This window comes from Epinephelus lanceolatus, chromosome 21, assembly GCF_041903045.1.
Source record: "Epinephelus lanceolatus isolate andai-2023 chromosome 21, ASM4190304v1, whole genome shotgun sequence".
Taxonomy (NCBI): domain Eukaryota; kingdom Metazoa; phylum Chordata; class Actinopteri; order Perciformes; family Serranidae; genus Epinephelus; species Epinephelus lanceolatus.
The window spans coordinates 30,424,239-30,440,838 of NC_135754.1; the positions used below are offsets into that span (position 1 = coordinate 30,424,239).

The 16,600-nt window shown below is 42.5% G+C and overlaps 1 protein-coding gene and 1 long non-coding RNA gene across 2 annotated transcripts in view; one reads left to right on the forward strand and one right to left on the reverse strand.

The window, feature by feature from the left end:
- The first annotated feature begins 524 nt into the window (after nt 1-524).
- The window catches only part of cdc42ep4b (CDC42 effector protein (Rho GTPase binding) 4b), a 36,405-nt gene continuing 20,329 nt past the window's right edge, over nt 525-16,600 (forward strand). The window contains exon 1 of the mRNA XM_033612196.2: nt 525-726. The gene's annotated coding sequence lies outside the window, so the exon portion shown is untranslated. The remainder of the gene's footprint in view (nt 727-16,600) is intronic.
- The window catches only part of LOC144459483 (uncharacterized), a 91,051-nt gene continuing 75,388 nt past the window's right edge, over nt 938-16,600 (reverse strand). Inside the window, exons 3-4 of the long non-coding RNA XR_013488449.1 lie at nt 4,579-4,668; nt 938-1,027 (exon numbers count right to left, since the gene is read on the reverse strand). This is a non-coding gene — a long non-coding RNA (uncharacterized LOC144459483). The remainder of the gene's footprint in view (nt 1,028-4,578; nt 4,669-16,600) is intronic.

A 16,600-nucleotide genomic window follows, 5' to 3' on the forward strand; every position in this document is an offset into this window, starting at 1 on the left:
TCTTGTTTTAACTTTTCTCTTTTTATTAATTTCTTGATAATTTTGTGGGTCAGTTCTTCTTTGGTTGGTTCCCATGTTTTCGAAAGAAATCAAATCAGTTTGTTCAACTTTCAAAGGGTTAAACTGTGTGGGTGTTGAAGTAATGACCAAGGAGAAATATTAAAATCTTGGAGAGTCATGTTTTTTAGCTAATTATACACAAAAGAAAACATGTTTATTATATTATATTTCTGCTGATATATCCGCTTAAATCCTGCACACTGGAGCTTTAATGTCAGAGAAAATTCTTAAGATGAACTCCTCCTTTAACTTTCCCTCTGCTGTTTCCTTTAGTCAAACAGTCTGAAGACCTTATTTCATGTATTAGCCGGGGCCCTCTGTGTCCGGAGCCCCACCAAGTTGAAGTTCCTCCTTTTGTTATGTGTTGTGTATAAACGGGCCTCTGTCCCTTTAAACCGCAGCAGGAGGTGGTGCTCTCCGGCACATGAGAGGAGGAGGCGGGTGGAGGAGGGGGAGGGCTGCTGCTTTGTGCGCCACACACATGCAAAGTAAACGGACATTGGAGCACCAACAAGGGAACTGTCCTGCCGCAACTCTCCGCCGAGGAAACTAAACTGAGTCTGCCGTGACACGGAGGCTTTGCTCCTGCGTTTCTGTCCTCCTGTGTACGGAAAGCCGAGTGGAATATAACCTGAAAGCTCGCCTTTACTCGGAGAATAAAGAAAGGTAACTCTTCTAATTACTGTTTTAGAGTTGGCTGAGTCATAATGTCCTGTTGTATTATACTTATTTATGGTAGTTCTGCCAGTGACGACTTTTAGTAATGACTCAGCTGTAGTTAATGTGTCTTGTATAGTGTGTGGGCTCAGAGAACAGATGTAGGCTGAAGTAAAGCAAACGGTGTGAAATCTGCATCTCATTTGAATGTCAAACCTGCCTTTAGTCAATCAGCTCCAGGCTGTCCCATATGGAGGGACAACAATGAGCCCTCTGGCGTCCTCTGTGTTTTCCATCAGCCTGGTGAGGACTGCAAAGAGAAGGGCAAAGCACAACATTATCAGAGTCACCACTTCAGTTTGTCTTACTGGGTCAAAATGTGCTTTACAAGTTACTCTTTGTCTCCAAAAACTCAGGGAATCTCAACTTTAACTGCATCTGTTTAATCTGAGCTACATTTGGAGAAATAGTTTTTAGTGCATTCAGTTTGGATCATGTCCATGAAGTTGCGCAGAGCTCCCCAAACTTTTTTTTTTTTCTCAGTATCATGGGATGTACAAATATAGAAGTATAACTGACCCCATTATATTTTGGCTCAGAGGCACCGTTTTGTAAGAAATCCTGCTTTGTATCATTATGAAATGACATAATTATCTGCTCTAGAGGCAAGGCTGTAATAAGCTGATGAAAGGAGTCATTAACTGGGTTAAACAACAAAGATGGTAAACTATACAGTTGGGATCCCCATTAGGAGCACCCAAGGGTCCACAGACCTCTGGACTCACACATTACAAATCACTAAGGGACTGTACTGTATTATCATAGTAGGAGGGGTAGCTGAGGTGTGACTTGTGTTTTTTTTTTTTGACTGTATAATTAAAATTGGATGACATGACAGCTTTCCAAAAGTAAAGCCAAAATATGTTGATAGCCCCCTGGTGGCTGGCTGCAGTATAGGTCATAAACCCCACCCCCTCTATGTTGGCGGATAGGACATGGGCTAAACTACAAGCTCAAAATACATGTCAAATAAAATGTTCCCAATGATGGTTTTAGTAATTTCAGGTAGCTCCTGGTTTGAAGTGGTAGTGGGGGGTTCAAACACCCCTGTGCGAAGTTTGTATGGGTTTTCTCATGGGTTCCTCCCACAGTCCAAAGACATGCAGGTTAATTGGTGACTCTACATTGTCCGTAGGTGTGAATGAGAGCATGAATGGTTGTCTGTCTCTATGTGATAGTCTGGCGAGTCCAGGATGTACCCTGCCTCTTGCCCAATGTCAGCTGGGATAGGCTCTAGCTCCCCCGCAACCCCCAACAGGATAAGCTGTTACGGAAAATGAATGAATAGGTGGTTTTTATCATGCTTGGGTACGTCCAAATGTTTATTTTTTGGTAGTTATTTGACGCTATTAAAGGGGGTTTGATGTCATGATTGACAGCTGTATGTGCTCCTGATCAATTGCACTGCATGCGATTGGTTGGACATGTGAATAGGCGGGAATTCGATAACGCTTATACTGTTACTGCGTAGACCCCGACACCAAACATCAGTAGTACAAGATGACAGTGGCTGTATCAGTAATACTTTGGCTTGGCTTCTGTACAGTAGGATTGAATGGGGACCGGGCCCTCAGGAACGCCGCTCAGCCTTGCAGCAAATTTTTCCCAGTGGTCACTCGTGGTATTGCAGCAAAACAAAACAAAAAATCCCCTGCGGCCCAAAAAGCATTTACCCTATTGGCTGCCATTGGCAGACATCTGTCTGTAGAATGGTTGAAGTCAATTATGGATCTTTCCATTCTGAGTTTTTGGTGTTTTGATATTTGCAAAACAGAGAAACATCCGTCCATCATCACAGTGTAAAGTCTATAAACTGAGCAGGAACTCGTGGGTGGAGCCAGTGTGAGAAACACACACATACTGCAAATTTAAACCCAGAAGGTGGAAAATTTGTTTGCCGCATGCGCCAGGTGAGCAACTCCATTTGAATGAATAGGCGCCATCCTGGTGTCTGATACCTAGTTATTCTTGAAATCTATGGTGGGGATACTTTGCCCATGTTTATATCCAGTCTATGACCATAACCATCCCACCATGAATAACGATATTTCATAGTTTCTGGTAATGATATATGGTGTGATTTTGGAGATTTAAACAAAAAAAAAAAAACATGCCTTTTAAACCTACTTGTTGGTTTTGGTATTGGTAAATTGAAATAAATACAAAACACAGTTGTGTAAAGTTGAACGTCCCTCCCCTAAGCCAAATCAAAATAACATTACCCCCTCCCCAGTGCTTAAAAAATAATTTTAAGTGCCTCCCATGTTTTGCAACACCCCTTCCCCTCTTATAAATAACAAACAGTCCCTTGTAACTTTAGTTAGCAGATACGCAGTAGTGGGAACTAGGCTGCAGAGTCTGAAATAAGTGTCCCAAATAACTATTTCCAGCTACAGGACAGGATATGGTTTAATCAGAGCGGCCAGATGGACGTAAAAGCATCAGTTCTCTTCACTGAGAGTTACGTAACATTAATACTCTGCTATGGGAACACAACGCACAGCAAACTCTCTGGGAATCTACCAAGAGCTCAACAAGCTGCACGGCCACTTTCACCTCATCCCTCACTCCCAAATTTGTCCACTTTCCCGCGTCATTAGTGAGTTGTTCCTGTTTGTGTTTACAGACCTGGCACTTGCCTCTCATGCCTCATCGTGCCTGATGAACTGGCTAATTTACTCCAGAATTTCCACTGCGACTGTATACCTGCCTGGCCTCATTCATCATGCTGCGATCGAAGGCCGTATAAGTGTGTGCTTGACTTTAACTACACTGACCATAAAGTGAGGAGGCCGTTTTATAACGCTCAGTTTAATTATTCCTCGCTCATCGTCAGTAATCAAGCCGTCTTGTTAAAGCGCCAGTCTGGACAAAAGCAGGAGGACATATTGACAAATGGGCTTGGCTTTAGTGTTGTCTTTGTATGGCTCTTGCCCTTTGACCTCCTCCTATACATGTGCGCACAAACACACAGCCACACCCTAACAACAGCCCTAAGGTCGGTCAGTATTTGTCATGTTGCATGATGAATCATTTACCAAACACTGTATTTGTTGCTCTGTGATAAGAGAAATTAGGCAACTGGAGAGATTTAGGTCAAGGTCAAATTCTGCCTGATCGCCACCGTGCCAGCAGCGCCGCTTTTCCAAGCGTCCCCTTGCCTTTCTGTCTTTCCCAGTCACTAAAGCACCGCATTATCACACACACTCCAGGCCTTTCAGCTCCTTATTGTACGACTTCTCCAGAGCTGCCAGGCAGATATCTCTCCATCAAGATCTATTGTGTGCGCTGCAGAGTCAGAGGGGAGGGGAGCATGTGTGTGTGTCATCTCTGACTGACTGTGCTTTTTTTTGTGCAACAGAGGCTCTGGAGAATACTGCCGCTGCGTAGTGAGGAAGCTGGCTACCTGCCCGACTCTGACTGCGCTGAGGTCATTACAGTTTTATACTGGAAAGAGGGTGTGCAGGAGTGGGGGCTGGGGAGAGGCAGTTAGACTCATTTTGCGCACTCATGAAAACACTACCTTCAGGCTGTTTCACAAGCAACTTAACTTCGTTAAAGTGGAGGGCAACCAATTTCTGTATGAATCAGCACTGTGTCAGTGCTTTATTTATGTGTCTGGGCTTCATATTATGTGGAGGTTAAATGTATGGAGTATAAACTTTTCACTTTATATGAGAGTAGAAATTAGTTAACTGGAGTCAGATGTGATAACTTGGAAGTATATTGTGTGTTCTCTTTGCTTCCCATACTTCAGGAAATGCCTATGTAAATTGTTTGCGGCCTCGGTAATCCACCCACCTTTATCCCATGCTGTATAGGAGGCCAGCAGGGGATGACTGGAGACTGTCCTGACATTTGGTCTTCTGGATTTTGTTGCAACTGCATGGCCTGGGTAGAAAGGGGAAAAAGAAAATATAGGTGAAAAATCTGTTTTTATTAAAGGTCCAGTGTGTAAGATTTAGGGGGATTTAGTGGCATCAAGCGAAGGGGATTGCAGACTGCAACCAGCTGAAACTTCTCCTGGTTAAAATTCCTTCAGTGTTCATTGTTCAGGAGGTTTTTACCAGGAGCTGAATTATCTACAGAGGTCTCTTCCTCTCCAAAACAAACTGACCTGGTGATCAAAACTGCTGAAAACACAGAGGGAGCTTTCAGACCTAGAGTTGTCTTGCTTTGGTCCGAATCAGGGACTTGGTTTGTTCTAAAGCTGCATAAGAGCTGGTTCGTGTTCTCACGGCAGCATTTACAAGAGGACCAGATCAAATGCCTTGTGTGAGAAAGCTGCTCTTGATTGGTCAGAATTTCCATGTGGGAAAAATCCAGGAAGTAAACAAAACGTTGAAGAAGAGTACACTTGCAAGATAAATGTGACACTTTCTAATGTCACAATGGAGGGACAACTACGCAGGTTGATTTTAGCGCTGCTCATCGTGGACTATATTGCTGTCATTGTTCATTTTAGTCAAACCATACAGTTTGAAAACGAGGCGCGGCTCCAACTAGAAAACAATGTTTTGATGCATTGGATGTGCTGAATGTGCATATTAAGGCAGAGTTGGATCTGCTCTGTAGGCCCTCCCTATGTAGATATAAATGGCTCATTCTGAGGTAACGAAAACACAGCAATTCTTATTTTCAGGTGATTAAACCTTAAAGAAAACCTACTTATTATATTCCATTTCTGCCAGTACAGCCCCTAAACCCTACACACTGGACCTGTTGCCATTGTTGGCATGTTGTGAGACGGTTAGACATGATTTTTGATTCAAAAAGTGATTATGGTGTCTTCCAGAACAGGACAAAGAGGGCACTTTGCCCAGAGCAGTGGTCTTTTTTTTTTAGATGTCACTGTACATAAATAAACTTTGAGCTAAATTCAAAAGGGCAGCTGTAAAATGTAAGAACCCCGTCGCTTATTGAAATATTATTACATTATTGGAAGCATTTCAGTAATGCACTCCAGAGCTCCGAAGCCGTGGAAGCCTCCCAGTGTCTGTGAAGTATTAATCACTTCAAAGGTGACGGATGTGTAATTTTTTCAGCTGTTGATACTGGAAAGCATCGAGGCTTATGCTGAACTCCCTGAGGAGGGTTGTTTTGTCTCAGACAATTACAGGATTCACCCCGCCTGCAAAGAAAGCAGCGAGGTCTTTGAACTTTGAAGAGAAATCGTGCTGAGGGTGTTCGGGTTAATCTTTGAACAGACTTTATATGGAAGCAGAATCCGACGTGAAATCTTCAGGTGTTTCGCAGAATACATTTGACTTTGAACTCCGATCAAGAGAGACAAATTAACCAGATCAAAATCTGTGAAACAGAGGTTTCCTGTAAGAAAGGCTGTGATTTAGTTCTGTGGTGTCTGACCTTTGTGGCTTGTGGTCCCTTAAATCAAAGCCATGTCTGCTTGGAACTCTTTGTTTTCAGATGCGCCTGTGATTTATGACCAGGTCAACCTAAGATTTGTTTTTCTGTGTTTCATTTGAAAAGATTTTTAGAGGTAAAACTATCCAGCTGCAATCCATCGTACTCAGAACTTGGAAAATTGCAATGCAACGGTCATTCAAGTTGGAAACGTGGGCATGATCCATGTAGCCCAAATTCATCAGCATAAACAAATCTGATGTCACAGCAACATGGCGGTGCACACAGTGAACTGAGCAGAGTTACCTTTTCATCAGTTTTTACTTTATGTAATGCTTATGAAAAGTGCTGCAAGAGCAACACAAACACAATTATACACACACTATTATACACTTATTTTAAACACCGTCTCTTTTCGCTAATGGCGCTGAGGTAATTGATGTAGGTCCTTTTATAAATGCTTGTAAAGCTCAAAAACAATACAGTATGTACAATCATCACTTTGCTGTGTGCGTCCATGTTTTCCCAAGATTGGAAGTCTGGAATATCCACTTGGAATTATCAACTTCCGACTTGCAATGGATTGCAGCACAGTGACTATTGCCTGCTGAGGCGATATTGGTGCAGATGAGACGGACACAGAAAGCTAGCGTGATGGCTAATGTTAGCTAGCTTGCTAATAAATACAGCATCTCTCATGTAGGGGAGTTAGTATGTTTTGTGGCGAACATCATACAATATCTGCTGGTTAGACACGGATCAATCAGTGTCTTGTCCATTCATACTTCTTTGCTGTTGGTTAAGGCTGCTGTGAGGGTCCAGGGTCAGAGCCCTCTGAGGCAAATTGTGATTTGTGATATTGGGTTTTATACATGCAATTAAAATTGAAAATGAAATCCATGGTACAGGTATGGTATAGTTGTTTTTTAGTCTTATGTGATCAGGGGGCAAATACAGTAAAACTTAAATTAATAGCCTGGGCTATTATTTGATTAAATCACTGAAATCAACAGGCCTATATTTGGGACAGGCCTTTAATCCCTTTCACACAAAACTGTTGCTCAACAATTATCTGGAAATACTATCAAATTGTTTATTTAAACCAGTATGAATATTACTTGTATAAAAATTAGGCTTTAGGTAATATATCAATTATGAATCATTCATTTGATCTAGCTCCAACAGCCGACGCATCAGACCGAGTGAGTTACAGCACTCAAGGATTGCGGCACCCAGGAGCATACCAACACAACATTAATTTATCCTGTTAAAACTGCACTCACAACTTAACTTTAAAAAACCCCTTTTGATTATTTTGGTCTGAGGACCCTTACGGACTAAAGAATTATGAATAACTTACAGGTTAATCCAGGAATGAACACAAAATTCGAGGTAACCAACACTTGGTTTTATACATCTGAAGAACTTCTATAAAAGAGAAATAAAGTGCTTGGCAACCAGACCAGGCGTCTTATTGAGACAGGCGTTTATTTGTCAAAATGTGTAGCCACACTGGGCCAGTAAAGGGGACTAGGTGTGTAATTGAAGTTTTACAATATTTGCCAGTGTTCATTTTGCTCATGTTTGACTGTACCCTAATTCAGCTCAACATAAAAGCAAGAGGAAACCTTAAAAACAAATACAATTTGGTCTAGAAGAAATATGTTTTTGCTGTAGTCCTATCCTGTTACTCCTCTTACGACCCCACAGATTTGTCTTGCGACCCCTTCAAAGGAAACCACTGATGTAGCTACCCAAGACCTTTAGTCCACTATTGTTCTCTAGAAAGTCATGTTGTATTTTATTTCTGTAAGAGTACCCTGGATGTATTTCAAAAGTCTTACTCTGTCAGCTGTTCAGGGCCAAACCCCCTGCAAATCCATCAACATTCAGGATTCAGCTCAGGGCTGTAACCCTGTTACTCAGAGAGAAACCTTGGCTGATTCTGGCTCAGTGACACCACATGCCCTTTACCATCCCATTTAACAACAATTTATCACGGCTGTTCCCAGGAAAAAGGGGCCACTTTCTCTTTTGTGCAACAACCCGTGCGCACCTGTCACTTGATCGCTAAGATCTGGGCCTGTTTTGGTTTCTGTCAGCGTAACGTGACCATTGTGGAGGAAAATAACCAGTTCAACAGGAAATATTTTCCTGTGCTGCACGCACTCCACAATGAGGTCATTTTACTTCCTTCTTGAAAACACCAACTCCAGTTTGACGCCACAGCTTCTAAACATGCTTTAAAATAACATTATATAACACAGTCTTCGTCACTCTCGCAGCACATGACACTTAAAGCGTAAAACCAGTTTGGATAATTGTCATGTCTGAGGTGAAGACAGCTCCAGCGAAACTCACTGCGGCCAGCGTGGTGGGTTGTTCCCACATTGAGAATGTTTCAGAACATCCTCTGTGGTTTCTGTTGTACACAAGAACACCACAGAATAACATCATGTATCATCAGCTGGCACACCTGTCTCACACACATCCTCGGGAATTCTATCTTATTACAAACACATTTTGAAACATGACATGACATTTGATTTTAACTTTGATACTGACACCAGTGACAGTAATTACAAACTGGGTCTTATTAGCATGTCTTTTGGTCCTGGTGACGTACTCGCCACCACACTGTAGAGACTCTGGGATCCCAGACTTTGGGAAGAACTTCACAAAAAAAAAAGGTCCAGCAGCCACAGGGATTTCCAGGGGACTCCGCCCTGTGTTCACTTTAATCATTGCAAGAAAAGTGTTTAAGTTTGCGTGTGAAATTCCATACTAACATGCTATTTAGTATGCTAAGGAGTATGTGAGAGTTTTTAGCATGCAAACACTGGACACTACGCTGGCATAAATATCCCACAACGCAATGCGGTAGTCACAACAATGTTCATAACAGCAGACAGCGATCAAGTCAGTTCTGTAATAATAAGTTAACTAAGTAAATGGGTAATAAATAATCTCTACAGATGAATAACTTTGGTCATGACTCTGCTGCCAATTCAATTAAGGAACCGCTAAAAGTATTGTGGTAGGGATACCATTACATTAATTAATTTTCCGTAACCACTTATCCTGTTAGGGGTCCGGGCTGGAGCCTATCCCAGCTGACTTTGGGCAAGAGGTGGGGTACACCCTGGACAGGTCACCAGACTATCACACGGCTGAGACAGAGACACTTTCACACCTACGGACAACTTTGAGTCTTTGGACTGTGGGAGGAGAGAACCCATGTTGACAGGGGGAGAACATGATAGTGCTACTTTGATCCAGACTATTATATATTAATATTTCAAAAACTATTTGGATGACATGTCATGACATTTGGCACACAGACAATATACCTACTAAACATCAGCTTGTTAACATGCTGATGTTAGCTAAGTTAAGCATGTGACTGTGACATGACATTACACAATGAGTTTGTCTGTGGTTTGCATTTTCTAACAGCTTGAGTAACTTTTAATCTGATGGAAAACCAAGAACTCCAGAGGTTCATCATGTTCGCAGATGCCAGGGTATAGCTGAGGTTGGCATGGGTCACTATGGTTGTGTGTTGCCATACAATAAGGACACTCTCAGGAAGTGGCGCTGTAATTACAGCTGAGCATGTCCGAAAAAATACACACTACTGAGTATGTAGTACATAGTATGTGATTTCACAATATGGTCTCACTCTGAAGTCATCGAAATCTGGTGCTTGGAGCAGCATCAGACCCTGACGAAGAAGCTGTCCTTTAATGTTGGGCTGATACGCAGCTGGTCACTGTTATAGTTTAACGGCGCTCGGGGGGGTCAGTGGGAAATGTGGCGGGACAAGAATGAAAAGCCCCTTTTACACTGCCAGATTTTCTGCGAATGTTGGGCCATTTTGCTGGCAAGCTGCGAGCGTTTATACACACAGAGCCGTATGAGCGAGTTGATCCGAGGTGCCCAATTTTCCGCCTCATAGGGTAGTCATATTGGCGGAACACTTTTGGTTTAAAAAGGACGAGGCGCCCTTCCACAATGGGAGGGGCTGTTGATGACTCGTGGGAGGAGCTGTTGATGATGCCGCACGTGCGACCCACTGGCGGTGGATAAACGGCAGCTAGTAGCAAGAGGGAAACGCAAACCTGACAGACACAGTAAAGATGAGCAACTGGACAAGGAATTGCACGCCCTCTTTGCCCTCGCAAACAAAGAGGCCATTAACAGTCAAATGACGGGAACGGTGAGGAACGGGCCAACTTATGAGAGAATCGCTGAAGGACTGAGCAGCTGTGGCTTCCCTCGGAGTACGTCACTGTTTATGTCACATGCTGAGCTACACGTTTTGTTACTTGCTCACATCCCCCATTGCCCCGAAAAAGGCGCATTCTGTGTGAACAAAAGTAGGCAGGTGGCATTTTACCGCACTCCCCAATTTTTGTTTTTGTACTGCCAATGCTGAAAAAAGACTGACTGGACTTTCCTGCAAATTTGCACAATTCCTATTTAAAAAGGGCTAAAGTGAGGGCGGCTAAAGTCCAACTAGGGCAGGGAAAAACAACATCAATTTGTGTTGTTTTACTGACGTAGTGCATTTATTTTGAAAGCGACTGTATGTAAACGTTAAATTTCCTGTAAAAACTGAAGTGTATTTTGAAAGAAGACAATGCATGTAACAGGCTGAACTTGACACGGTGTCCCAGAACATCAACAATCAACACACCCAGGGTACCCTGCACGTCATATCTGGATGTGGAAAGTCCATGACCAAACATCGATATGTGACGAGGTCGGAGTGAGAATGTGTTGGATTTCAGACTCAGTTTGAGATTATTTCTGTTAAATTAGGTTTTTTTTTTCTTTGGAAAGTTGTTGTAAGCTTGTACTCCTTGCCCTGATCGAGGCTGTCATCATCAAAGTTGTTCCTCACAGAGACTCCATCTCATAAATTGTTATCATGAACAACAGTAATAATATATAAAAAATATGAGAATATGACCAGAGTTGATAAATATCATTATTTCCCTTAAACACAATAAGGTGCGCTCTCAGAAAACCTTGACAGATTCCTTTTGGGCTGCATAAATTGTCATCTCTCTGTGTAATTGAATTCATTAGAAAATCTTTTGTTGCACTTTCAGTTTGAAGCTGATAATAACCCCAGCAGTTGATATATTTATCAGCCCAACTGTGTAAATGAAACAGTCTGATAAGAAACTCAGGGGACCTGCTTGTCTCTGCTGTACATTTCTATTAAACATCCAACTTCAGTCACTACTCCTTCAGCTCTGTCATCTGTAGCAGAACTAATTCTGGCTTCTATGAAACACACAGTTAACCATTAACCACATATGACTGCATTAAGTTTCCCTCCCCTGCTGTTTGTCACTGACACCATATTGCCTTTAGCAGCAGGGCCATGATTGTGCAATATTCGTTGGCTCGCGTATGACTGGGTCATATATTGAAAACACACACGACTGGTGGTGTGCAGCTGGCCGTTGTGGTCCAGGCTTTGGGGCTGTTTACAGTCCAGTGAGCCCTCATTGTTTTGCAGCTCTGTATGGACACAGAAACAGGTGGTTTCTCTCTCAAGCGTACTGAAAAGACAAAGGAGGACTGTTGGCGTAACTGTGGTCACCTCTGTGCCCACGAAATGACAAATTCATGCTTGGAAACTAGTTCAGGAGATGGGAACAGTCACAGGAACTACTGTGGGCTGTTATCGTGGTCGTGTGATGATCCTGTGAGAATTGCTGGTTTCTTTATGAATAAAGAGTCATCTTACTACCCCAGCCTCTAGAGGACATTTCAGGTCAGCAACCCGGTGCTGTGAATGGTTTGGTGGAAGGTTACCTTGATAGATAAGCATCTAAGGCCTTTGTCTCTTTGTATTAAATTAATGTGAACCACTGGAAATAATGGGTGTTCATTTGGGTCACCTTTGAGCCCCATCTTGTGTGTGTGTGTGTGTGTGTGTGTGTGTGTGTGTGTGTGTGTGTGTGTGTGTGTATGTATGTGTGTATCTGTTTTCTTTTATAGGTGCATACGTGTGGTTTGGGTGTGCCAAAAGGGTTTGGTTCGCGTCTTCCTCCTGCTTTGTTTTTTGTTCTTTCTCATCTATTGTACTTCGTGTGACATTGTTGGCTCCTCTGTTACAGAGAAATTTTGTCTGCCGTTTGGGAACCAACAGGGTGTGTGTATAAGTGTATTAGTGTGTGTGTTTGTTTATCGAGCCGTAATTTCGTGACTCAGAGGCCTAGTTCCCCGTATTTACGGCAGCTTGAGCGGAGGCCGTTGATGGACTTTAAACTTAGTGTTCACTCTGCACACACAAACACATTCACACACACTGACACATGCATGTAAACACAGCCACGACATCTGTATGTGCTTCACTAATGAAAACTTTATGCTCGCACACATATGTTTCCAGGAAATCCAAGTTGTTGCTTAATGTCAAATCAAAGTAGCATGCCAGATGTTGAAAGCTGTCTTGAAGGGAACCAAATAAAATTGCGGTAAAGTGACACTGATGATACCTCCGAGACTTCCCTGACAGAATCAGGTGGTGATTCCCGAAAGCTCTCTGAATTTGGGCACTTTTATCATGTGGCCACCAGATCTACAAAGGAGCTCTGTATTAAGCTGTATAATGTTCAGCTGTGGCTTTTGTCAAATTTCATCTGCTTTCCATGCCTTTGGCATTTTATTTTATAGGGTACAACTAATTTTTGTTTTCTTTAAAAGGACGTATTGTGCTGATTTTTGGGTTCATACTTGTATTTGAGGTTTCTACCAGAACATGTTTATTAGCTTTAAAGGCCAAAAAACACTTCATTTTTCACATACTCTCTGTGCTGGAACACTTGTATTCACCCTCTGTCTGAGACTTCTCATTTTAGCACCTGTCTCTTTAACCCCCTCCCGTAAAAGCCCAGTTTGCTCTGATTGGTCAGCGTGTCCTGGCCTAGCAGCACTTTCAACCATAAAAATCACCAATAGAAACTTATAAACACAACTGGACGTGCTTCAGCAGGAATATGATTTGAAATCTAGGAGAAATTTACAACACTGGCAACCAAGATTATATGTTTCCCTGACATTAGCATGTAGCTACATGTAGCAGTGTTCTTGCAGCCAAGGAAACGACCATAACAGAGAACAGCATCCATGAAAATAAACGAATAGAAGCTTGTGAACACAACTGAACATATTCCAGTTGGAATCTGATCCAAAATCAGGGAAAAATTAACATCAACAACAAGATTAGTGTCCCTGTTCCCTGATGTTAGAATGAAGCTACACTGACGTTGGCATTGTACTTGTAACTTTGGAAAGACTGTATCAGAGCACAGCGGCACTTTATACTGCAAATGAATCACCAGTAAAAGCTCCTAAAGGCGACTGAACATGTTCCAGCTGGAATCTGATCCAAAATCAGGGAGAAATTAACAATACGGGCAACCAAGATTAGATTTTGCATCATGTTAGCATATGGCTACATGTAACACTGTACTTGCAGCTGTGGATGGACTGTAACAAAGTATAGCGTCACTTAGTTTCTACAGTGACAAACCACTAATAAAAGCTTCTCAACTAAAATCTTAACAGCCAGATATGTTCTAGCAGGAAAATGATCCGTAATCGAGGAGAAATTAACAATACTGGCAACCAAGATTACATGTTTCCCTGTCATTAGCCTGAAGCTACATGTAGCAGTGTAAGCTAGGTAGTGTAAACACTTGCAGTTGCATATCTGGCGCAGATGACCATATAAAGAAATTTGTTATATTATGATGTCACACTATAAAAAAGCTTCTACGTATGTTTACCTAATTATTCAGAACTTTGGTCATGTTTATTATGAATATTCTTGATTGTAACATTACAAGATATAAAATATGGAAAGCCACAATATGCCCACTTTAATTTCAATTAAACGTACACTCAAAAAATGCTTAAAAAACCCTAAGTCCCCTGAGCTCAAGGTGACATCTTCAAATGGCTTGTTTTGTCTGATGCATGCTCTAACATCCATATGTATTCAATTTACACTAATATTAAACAGAAAAAAAAAACATAACATTCACTTGATTATCAAAAGTTACTAATTGACTAAGTCTGCCTAAGCTGGTCTTAACAGCTGATTTGGCTTCAATGACATGACCTTAGCAGCTGTGCACGTATTCAGTCCATATTAGATTAAAGCATGCACACAGATCAACTCTGTCTCAGAGAGCTGAGCTGCTGTAATGTAATCAGTCCTTGTGTGCTTAGCTGGACATTCCCGAAGAATCACTTCAGGAAGAACTTGCACGCACACACACTGACAGCAAGCATGTCCTCCTTACACACAGCACTAACCCAATCACAGTGGATGTAGGTAAATCAAGCAGGGCTGCAATTATGTTAACAATGTGCTTTACTGTGGCCGGAGCTCCAGTCTTTATCTCTGTCCTGCTCTGGGTTTTCTCAGCTTGTCAACTGCTGTTGCGAGTCGCTATTATCAGGCTGAAGTGGCCATATTTGTGGGCCCGCGTGTTCTCTTTTGTCAGCAAGTGTTTTGTTGTTTGCCGTCGGTGTCATTAAAGTTAACACCACGGGGGTTTATTAACTCATCTTGTCAGTCAGAGCTGGGCGCCCGAGGCCTTTATAGCCGGTTGGTGTGTTTGACTTCAGCGGGGAGGCTGCTCATAAAGAGGCCAGGAGCCGTTGAGAAGTTGACACAGTGCAGAAAAACGGTCACTTATCTTCCAGTCACACTGAGAGGCCTCCTGCTGATGTCACCAAAAGTTTGCGCGCTCCTTTTTTTTACTAGAGTCTGAAGATTGTCATGCTGGCATCTGCTTGATTTGACATATTCTGTTTCCCCAAGGTCTCATTCTGAGTTTCTTTTTAGTGCTTCTGACCCTCTTTCTTTGGGAAAAATAGCCTCCAATATTGCCAGTAAACTATTTGAACTTATTAACTATGGTGCACGCCAACTGTGACTTTGGCTTCCCTGCTGTAACAGAGCATTCTGTATTTCCTTCAGCACAATCCTCAGTAGAAATTCTGCTTTGTTTTGTCGTCCAGAAGCTATTGGACGGTTAATTCAACCACTTGGCTTAGATCCTGCACTCTGGTACCAGGCATAGATGCTGTCTATTTGTCGGAGACTGATGGGGCAGATTTCAGCGATTAATTAGACATGTACTCTCACATGCACGCACTCACACACTCAGCGCAGTCCAATCCCTCCACTGTAGGCGTAATGAGGGTTTGAGTACATTTCATGCGGGACACGAAGAAAGAACGTCTGTCACTGTGCTGGCATGACTGAGTGAATCCAATGTGGTGACACCCTCATCCGCCCTTTTGAGGGTGTGTTTCTCTTCAGTGCCTCCATCTGTGCCTTTGCTTTTTCATGAAAAATCCCTGCGGTATTGTTGCTTCACATGGGTAAGGTTGTGGCCTCTCACATTTTTATTCAGGATATTATTCATACATGGAGTGGGGGGACATTTATCCCCAAAACAAACTCTCCAGAGAGTTGTTTTGGGCAATAGCTTATTATATAATCAAGAAACATGTTGTTATCTGTGTGGTATTTTAGCCAAGGTTATTCTTTTCTCTCTCTGGCTGGAGCACAGCATGGCAGCCCACCCAGTATCTGACCAAACGCTTTGTCCAACTGTGCGAGAGTAACAGCTTTATAAAAAGACCAGCTCGACTGGAAACAGAGGGAAATCGGTTGGAAGCCTGTCCTCTGCTTCTGGATATCAGGATTTGGAAAGATTAAAAAAAAAATCACTCAACCTAATCATGTGGTGATTGTGTTATTCGAGACTCCAGGGTCATAACAGAGCCTTGTGCAACACACTAAAGGCAATAGATGGATTTTGGAGTCAGACAGAGTGGAGCTGGCTGGCAGGGCAGCAGGAGGTCGGTTTGTTTGTGATTCTTTGGGTGGACGGAGGTGTGGAGTTTGCTGTCCTGATCTCCTGTCACACAGAGCAGAGGGCTGGTTCAGGCATGCCGGTTTTATTTGCTCACGTCGAACACACTGCCCTTAATCCTCCTGTGGTTTTGTTTCTGCCGGTGCAGCACTGGGGCCCTGGAGGTTGATAGGCTACAGCTTACAAACACACACACACACACACACACACAGGGCATGTGGTACTTGGGCAACAATTCTGCTGATGTGGGTATATTTTCCCGGTCTAACTGTTTGCACTTGTCTCCCAAAGCTTTTTCTACATGGAAGTAGTGAGTGTTCACCGTCCTGCTAGCCCACTTTCTGCAGTTAAAGCACTCAACATTTCAGGTGATCACAACACTTAACCTCTGACCTCTGGTCACAAAGTTTGACATTTTGAGCTTCTCAAATGATGATCAGTAAGTGTGTGCTCATGAATCATCCTTTAAATGTGTCCAAAAGGTGTAAGTTGTAAATGTGTAGAAATTATTTGTAGCTGTAAAACAAATTGTCTTAGGGAAA